A 9,235-nucleotide genomic window follows, 5' to 3' on the forward strand; every position below is an offset into this window, starting at 1 on the left:
CAAAATAGCTCCAGCCCAGCGGATCGGCTGTTTACAAGCACCGCGGATGAGATTGCGGAGCTTTATTCGACTTCCAGCGGCCGGTGCGCTCGCGCACTCCACCCGGCACCTCCGGGAGGCCGTGCGCGCGCGCCAAGTGGCCCAAAATAGCTCCAGCCCAGCGGATCTGCACTCCGCGGATGAGATCGCGGAGCTTTGTTCGACTTCCAGCGGCCGGCGCGCACGACGAGCGGACCCGGTGACGGTCCAGCTCCACCCGGTACCTCGCACGGCCCGCTTCTCCCCCCCGCGCGGACTTCCGAGCGCTCGGGGAGACGTTCGGAAGCCGCCGGTGACGTTGGAGCGGGGAAATACCTCCCTCCAGCGGACACGGCGAGTAAATACACCTTCGGCCAAACGGCGGGAGTAACTATGACTCTCTTAAGGTAGCGGCACTCGACATCTTTTTCGCGGTTCGTGGAGGACCCGGCCGGTTCTCGGGGGTGCTTTTTCTCCTAACTCTTGACCCCCGAGAAGGCTTCCAGAGCCCCGGCTAAGCGTTTTACGCGGCCCGCTGAACTTCCAGAGCACCTCCAGCCGGTTCCCCGGGTGCTTTCCGCCTCACTTTCTAAGCCGCCCGAGGCTTCCAGAGCCCCGGCTAAGCGTTCTCCACGTCCCGCTGATCTTCCCGGAGCTTGTAACGGGGAAATACCTCCCTCTAGCGGACACGGCGGGTAAATACGCCACCTCTCGCACTTAGCGCACACTCGCGTTGCTGCGCGTCCGGTGGCACTTTGAGCGGCCAAACGGCGGGAGTAACTGTCACTCTCTTATGGTAGGCTCACTTGAGATTTTTTTAACCGTCCGCGGAGGCGACCGGGACCACCGGGACAGCCGGGAGGCCGTGCGCGCGGGCCAAGTGGCCGAAAATAGCTCCAGGCCGACCGGATCGGCTAGTTGTAAGCACCGCGGATGAGATCGCGGAGCATTATTCGACTTCCAGCGGCCGGTGCGCTCACGCACGCCACCCGGCACCTCCGGGAGGCCGTGTGCGCGCGCCAAGTGGCCGAAAATAGCTCCAGCCCAGCGGATCTGCACTCCGCGGATGAGATCGCGGAGCTTTTTTCGACTTCCAGCGGCCGGCGCGCACGACGAGCGGACCCGGTGACGGTCCAGCTCCACCCGGTACCTCGCACGGCCCGCTTCTCCCCCCCGCGCGGACTTCCGAGCGCTCGGGGAGACGTTCGGAAGCCGCCGGTGCCGTTGGAGCGGGGAAATACCTCCCTCCAGCGGACACGGCGAGTAAATACACCTTCGGCCAAACGGCGGGAGTAACTATGACTCTCTTAAGGTAGCGGCACTCGACATCTTTTTCGCGGTTCGTGGAGGACCCGGCCGGTTCTCGGGGGTGCTTTTTCTCCTAACTCTCGACGCCCGAGGAGGCTTCCAGAGCCCCGGCTAAGCGTTTTACGCGGCCCGCTGAGCTTCCACAGCACCTCCAGCCGGTTCCCCGGGTGCTTTCCTCCTAACTCTTGACGCCCGAGGAGGCTTCCAGAGCCCCGGCTAAGCGTTTTACGCAGCCCGCTGAGCTTCCACAGCACCTCCAGCCGGTTCCCCGGGTGCTTTCCTCCTCACTGTTTAAGCCGAACGAGGCTTCCAGAGCCCCGGCTAAGCGTTTTACGCGGCCCGCTGAACTTCCACCGCACCTCCAGCCGGTTCCCCGGGTGCTTTCCTCCTCACTCTTGACGCCCGAGGAGGCTTCCAGAGCCCCGGCTAAGCGTTTTACGCGGCCCGCTGAGCTTCCAGAGCACCTCCAGCCGGTTCCCCGGGTGCATTCCTCCTCACTCTTGACGCCCGAGGAGGCTTCCAGCGCCCCGGCTTAGCGTTCTCCGCGTCCCGCTGATCTCCCCGGAGCTTGTAACGGGGAAATACCTCCCTCTAGCGGACACGGCGGGTAAATACGCCACCTCTCGCACTTAGCGCACACACCCGTTGCTCCGCGTCCGATGACACTCTGAGCGGCCAAACGGCGGGAGTAACAGTCACTCTCTTAAGGTAGGCTCACTTGAGATTTTTTTAACCGTCCGCGGAGGCGACCGGGACCACCGGGACAGCCGGGAGGCCGTGCGCGCGGGCCAAGTGGCCGAAAATAGCTCCAGCCCAGCGGATCTGCACTTTACAAGCTCCGCGGATGAGATCGCGGAGCATTATTCGACTTCCAGCGGCCGGTGCGCTTACGCACGCCGCCCGGAACCTCCGGGAGGCCGTGCGCATGCGCAAGTGGCCGAAAATAGCTCCAGGCCGACCGGATCGGCTAGTTGTAAGCACCGCGGATGAGATCGCGGAGCATTATTCGACTTCCAGCGGCCGGTGCGCTTACGCACGCCGCCCGGAACCTCCGGGAGGCCGTGCGCATGCGCAAGTGGCCGAAAATAGCTCCAAGCCCAGCGGATCGGCTGTTTGCAAGCACCGCGGATGAGATCGCGGAGCTTTATTCGACTTCCAGCGGCCGGTGCGCTCGCGCACTCCACCCGGCACCTCCGGGAGGCCGTGCGCGCGCACCAAGTGGCCCAAAATAGCTCCAGCCCAGCGGATCTGCACTTTACAAGCTCCGCGGATGAGATCGCGGAGCTTCATTCGACTTCCAGGGGCCGGTGCGCTCGCGCACTCCACCCGGCACCATCCGGGAGACCGTGCGCGCGCGCCAAGTGGCCCAAAATAGCTCCAGCCCAGCGGATCGGCTGTTTACAAGCACCGCGGATGAGATTGCGGAGCTTTATTCGACTTCCAGCGGCCGGTGCGCTCGCGCACTCCACCCGGCACCTCCGGGAGGCCGTGCGCGCGCGCCAAGTGGCCCAAAATAGCTCCAGCCCAGCGGATCTGCACTCCGCGGATGAGATCGCGGAGCTTTGTTCGACTTCCAGCGGCCGGCGCGCACGACGAGCGGACCCGGTGACGGTCCAGCTCCACCCGGTACCTCGCACGGCCCGCTTCTCCCCCCCGCGCGGACTTCCGAGCGCTCGGGGAGACGTTCGGAAGCCGCCGGTGACGTTGGAGCGGGGAAATACCTCCCTCCAGCGGACACGGCGAGTAAATACACCTTCGGCCAAACGGCGGGAGTAACTATGACTCTCTTAAGGTAGCGGCACTCGACATCTTTTTCGCGGTTCGTGGAGGACCCGGCCGGTTCTCGGGGGTGCTTTTTCTCCTAACTCTTGACCCCCGAGAAGGCTTCCAGAGCCCCGGCTAAGCGTTTTACGCGGCCCGCTGAACTTCCAGAGCACCTCCAGCCGGTTCCCCGGGTGCTTTCCGCCTCACTTTCTAAGCCGCCCGAGGCTTCCAGAGCCCCGGCTAAGCGTTCTCCACGTCCCGCTGATCTTCCCGGAGCTTGTAACGGGGAAATACCTCCCTCTAGCGGACACGGCGGGTAAATACGCCACCTCTCGCACTTAGCGCACACTCGCGTTGCTGCGCGTCCGGTGGCACTTTGAGCGGCCAAACGGCGGGAGTAACTGTCACTCTCTTATGGTAGGCTCACTTGAGATTTTTTTAACCGTCCGCGGAGGCGACCGGGACCACCGGGACAGCCGGGAGGCCGTGCGCGCGGGCCAAGTGGCCGAAAATAGCTCCAGGCCGACCGGATCGGCTAGTTGTAAGCACCGCGGAGGAGATCGCGGAGCATTATTCGACTTCCAGCGGCCGGTGCGCTTACGCACGCCGCCCGGAACCTCCGGGAGGCCGTGCGCATGCGCAAGTGGCCGAAAATAGCTCCTAGCCGACCGGATCTGCACTTTACAAGCTCCGCGGATGAGATCGCGGAGCTTTATCCGACTTCCAGCGGCCGGTGCGCTCGCGCACTCCACCCGGCACCTCCGGGAGGCCGTGCGCGCGCGCCAAGTGGCCCAAAATAGCTCCAGCCCAGCGGATCTGCACTCCGCGGATGAGATCGCGGAGCTTTTTTCGACTTCCAGCGGCCGGCGCGCACGACGAGCGGACCCGGTGACGGTCCAGCTCCACCCGGTACCTCGCACGGCCCGCTTCTCCCCCCCGCGCGGACTTCCGAGCGCTCGGGGAGACGTTCGGAAGCCGCCGGTGACGTTGGAGCGGGGAAATACCTCCCTCCAGCGGACACGGCGAGTAAATACACCTTCGGCCAAACGGCGGGAGTAACTATGACTCTCTTAAGGTAGCGGCACTCGACATCTTTTTCGCGGTTCGTGGAGGACCCGGCCGGTTCTCGGGGGTGCTTTTTCTCCTAACTCTTGACCCCCGAGGAGGCTTCCAGAGCCCCGGCTAAGCGTTTTACGCGGCCCGCTGAGCTTCCACAGCACCTCCAGCCGGTTCCACGGGTGCTTTCCTCCTCACTCTTGACGCCCGAGGAGACTTCCAGAGCCTCGGCTAAGCGTTTTACGCGGCCCGCTGAGCTTCCACAGCACCTCCAGCCGGTTCTCATCAGGCTTTCCTCCTAACTCTTGACGCCCGAGGAGGCTTCCAGAGCCCCGGCTAAGCGTTTTACGCGGCCCGCTGAGCTTCCACCGCACCTCCAGCCGGTTCCACGGCTGCTTTCCTCCTCACTGTTTAAGCCGAACGAGGCTTCCAGAGCCCCGGCTAAGCGTTTTGCGCGGCCCGCTGAACTTCCAGAGCACCTCCAGCCGGTTCTGATGATGCTTTCCTCCTCACTCTTGACGCCCGAGGAGGCTTCCAGAGCCTCGGCTAAGCGTTTTACGCGGCCCGCTGAGCTTCCGGAGCACCTCCAGCCGGTTCCACGGGTGCTTCCCTCCTCACTCATGACGCCCGAGGAGGCTTCCAGAGCCTCGGCTAAGCATTTTACGCGGCCCGCTGAGCTTCCACCGCACCTCCAGCCGGATCTCATGAGGCTTTCCTCCTAACTCTTGACGCCCGAGGAGGCTTCCAGAGCCCCGGCTAAGCGTTCTCCGCGTCCCGGTGATCTTCCCGGAGGTCGTAACGGGGAAATACCTCCCTCCAGCGGACACGGAGAGAAATTACACCGCCTCTCGCACACAGGCGGGTAAACGGCGGGAGTAACTATGACTCTCTTAAGGTAGCCTGACTTGACATCTCTTTAACGGTTCGTGGATAAATACATGATATATACTACATATGATCGCATTTACAGCCAAATAATACAAAATGAGCATTCGGTTATAAACATTGTATTCATAATGTTTATAGGTGATGTTAATATTTATATGTTTAATGTTAATAGGTGATGTTAATATTTATATATTTAATGTTTATAGGGGATGTTAATATTTATATATTTATTTTGTACATCATGTTATGGTTATACGACACTCGCTATAGGATCATGATGTGATCATATCGGCGGAAGTCGGCCCGGGCTCCGGGTGAAGAGGCCGAATTCTCGCCACTCGCGGCCGACCGGGGAACCAGCAGAGGCGGACGCTTCGCGGCGCGAGAGCCCTTGGCACTTAGAAAAATTTTGGCAAAAGTCGCTCCGCGCTCCAGGTGAAGAGGCCGAATTCTCGCCACTCGCGGCCGACCGGGGAACCAGCAGAGGCGGACGCATCGCGGCGCGAGAGCCCTTGGCACTTAGAAACATTTTGGCAAAAGTCGCTCCGCGCTCCAGGTGAAGAGGCCGAATTCTCGCCACTCGTGGCCGACCGGGGAACCAGCAGAGGCGGACGCATCGCGGCGCAAGAGCCCTTGGCACTTAGAAAAAAATTGGCAAAAGTCGCTCCGCGCTCCAGGTGAAGAGGCCGAATTCTCGCCACTCGTGGCCGACTGGGGAACCAGCAGAGGCGGACGCATCGCGGCGCGAGAGCCCTTGGCACTTAGAAAAATTTTGGCAAAAGTCGCTCCGCGCTCCAGGTGAAGAGGCCGAATTCTCGCCACTCGTGGCCGACCGGGGAACCAGCAGAGGCGGACGCATCGCGGCGCAAGAGCCCTTGGCACTTAGAAAAAATTGAGCAAAAGTCGGTCCGGGTGAAGAGGCCGAATTCTCGCCACTCGTGGCCGACCGGGGAACCAGCAGAGGCGGACGCATCGCGGCGCAAGAGCCCTTGGCACTTAGAAAAAATTGAGCAAAAGTCGCTCCGGGTGAAGAGGCCGAATTCTCGCCACTCGCGGCCGACCGGGGAACCAGCGAAGGCGGGTAAGCTTTCAAGAGAGCCCCGCCGGCTGGTCCGCGGGCCGAACGTGGTCCCGTAACGTACCCACAGCGGACGCCGACCCACGCCCGGTAAGAACCACCGAGAGGCGGACACGCTCTCCGACGAGCCCCGCCGGCCGGTCCGCGGCGGGAAATGCGCCCTCTGGCGGACACGCCGTTGTAAATGAATGGGCTTTGGCACTTAGTGCATTTTCGCTGAAGTTGAGCCGCGCTCCGGGCGAAGAGGCCGAATTCTCGCTACTCGCGGCCGACCAGGGAACCAGCGAAGGCGGGTAAGCTCTCAAGAGAGCCCCGCCGGCTGGTCCGCGGGCCGAACGTGGTCCCGTAACGTACCCACAGCGGACGCCGACCCACGCCCGGCAAGGACCACCCAGAGGCGGACACGCTCTCCGACGAGCCCCGCCGGCCGGTCCGCGGCGGGAAACGCGCCCTCTGGCGGACACGCCGTTGTAAATGAATGGGCTTTGGCACTTAGTGCATTTTCGCTGAAGTCGCTCCGCGCTCCGGGCGAAGAGGCCGAATTCTCGCTACTCGTGGCCGACCAGGGAACCAGCGAAGGCGGATAAGCTTTCAAGAGAGCCCCGCCGGCTGGTCCGCGGGCCGAACGTGGTCCCGTAACGTACCCACAGCGGACGCCGACCCACGCCCGGTAAGAACCACCGAGAGGCGGACACGCTCTCCGACGAGCCCCGCCGGCCGGTCCGCGGCGGGAAATGCGCCCTCTGGCGGACACGCCGTTGTAAATGAATGGGCTTTGGCACTTAGTGCATTTTCGCTGAAGTTGAGCCGCGCTCCGGGCGAAGAGGCCGAATTCTCGCTACTCGCGGCCGACCAGGGAACCAGCGAAGGCGGGTAAGCTCTCAAGAGAGCCCCGCCGGCTGGTCCGCGGGCCGAACGTGGTCCCGTAACGTACCCACAGCGGACGCCGACCCACGCCCGGCAAGGACCACCCAGAGGCGGACACGCTCTCCGACGAGCCCCGCCGGCCGGTCCGCGGCGGGAAACGCGCCCTCTGGCGGACACGCCGTTGTAAATGAATGGGCTTTGGCACTTAGTGCATTTTCGCTGAAGTCGCTCCGCGCTCCGGGCGAAGAGGCCGAATTCTCGCTACTCGTGGCCGACCAGGGAACCAGCGAAGGCGGATAAGCTTTCAAGAGAGCCCCGCCGGCTGGTCCGCGGGCCGAACGTGGTCCCGTAACGTACCCACAGCGGACGCCGACCCACGCCCGGTAAGAACCACCGAGAGGCGGACACGCTCTCCGACGAGCCCCGCCGGCCGGTCCGCGGCGGGAAATGCGCCCTCTGGCGGACACGCCGTTGTAAATGAATGGGCTTTGGCACTTAGTGCATTTTCGCTGAAGTTGAGCCGCGCTCCGGGCGAAGAGGCCGAATTCTCGCTACTCGCGGCCGACCAGGGAACCAGCGAAGGCGGGTAAGCTCTCAAGAGAGCCCCGCCGGCTGGTCCGCGGGCCGAACGTGGTCCCGTAACGTACCCACAGCGGACGCCGACCCACGCCCGGCAAGGACCACCCAGAGGCGGACACGCTCTCCGACGAGCCCCGCCGGCCGGTCCGCGGCGGGAAACGCGCCCTCTGGCGGACACGCCGTTGTAAATGAATGGGCTTTGGCACTTAGTGCATTTTCGCTGAAGTCGCTCCGCGCTCCGGGCGAAGAGGCCGAATTCTCGCTACTCGTGGCCGACCAGGGAACCAGCGAAGGCGGATAAGCTTTCAAGAGAGCCCCGCCGGCTGGTCCGCGGGCCGAACGTGGTCCCGTAAAGTACCGACAGCGGACGCCGACCTACGCCCGGCAAGGACCACCGAGAGGCGGGCACGCTCTCCGACGAGCCCCGCCGGCCGGTCCGCGGCGGGAAATGCGCCCTCTGGCGGACACGCCGTTGTAAATGAATGGGCTTTGGCACTTAGTGCATTTTCGCTGAAGTTGAGCCGCGCTCCGGGCGAAGAGGCCGAATTATCGCTACTCGCGGCCGACCAGGGAACCAGCGAAGGCGGGTAAGCTCTCAAGAGAACCCCGCTAGCTGGTCCGCGGGCCGAACGTGGTCCCGTAAAGTACCGACAGCGGACGCCGACCCACGCCCGGCAAGGACCACCGAGAGGCGGATAACGGCGCACACCGCGAACGGCGGGGGGCGGTCGCTGGGTGGCGGTCGGCTGGTGGCGGTCGGGGGGTGGCGGTCGGGGATGGTGCTTGGGGATGGTGCTTGGGGACCGGTGGCGCCGGAGGCGCACACCGCGAACGGCTGGTGGCGGTCGGCTGGTGGCGGTCGGCTGGTGGCGGTCGGCTGGTGGCGGTCGCTGGGTGGCGGTCGGGGGGTGGCGGTCGGGGGGTGGCGGTCGGGGATGGTGCTTGGGGATGGTGCTTGGGGACCGGTGGCGCCGGAGGCGCACACCGCGAACGGCTGGTGGCGGTCGGCTGGTGGCGGTCGGCTGGTGGCGGTCGGCTGGTGGCGGTCGGGGGGTGGCGGTCGGGGGGTGGCGGTCGGGGATGGTGCTTGGGGATGGTGCTTGGGACCGGTGGCGCCGGAGGCGCACACCGCGAACGGCTGGTGGCGGTCGGCTGGTGGCGGTCGGCTGGTGGCGGTCGGCTGGTGGCGGTCGGGGGGTGGCGGTCGGGGGGTGGCGCTTGGGGATGGTGGCGGTCGCCTTGTGGCGGTCGGGGGGTGGCGGTCGGGGGGTGGCGCTTGGGGATGGTGGCGGTCGCCTTGTGGCGGTCGGGGGGTGGCGGTCGGGGGGTGGCGCTTGGGGATGGTGGCGGTCGCCTTGTGGCGGTCGGGGGTGGCGCTTGGGGATGGTGGCTGTCGCCTGGTGGCGGTCGGGGGTGGCGCTTGGGGATGGTGGCTGTCGCCTGGTGGCGGTCGGGGGTGGCGCTTGGGGATGGTGGCTGTCGCCTGGTGGCGGTCGACTTGTTGCGGTTGGGGGTGGCGCTTGGGGATGGTGGCTGTAGCCTTGTGGTGGTCCGGGGTGGCGCTTTGGGACCGGCGTCCGGCGGAAAGTGCGTGTTGCGCGGCCCGGAGAAAGTTTCAGCCAAGGGCCCGCCGCTGGAGAAAATTTTAGGTACCAGGGGTGGATTTTTTTTGTCACC

Source organism: Syngnathus floridae, unplaced genomic scaffold, assembly GCF_059516105.1.
Source record: "Syngnathus floridae isolate MCC-2025c unplaced genomic scaffold, RoL_Sflo_1.0 HiC_scaffold_40, whole genome shotgun sequence".
NCBI lineage: Eukaryota > Metazoa > Chordata > Actinopteri > Syngnathiformes > Syngnathidae > Syngnathus > Syngnathus floridae.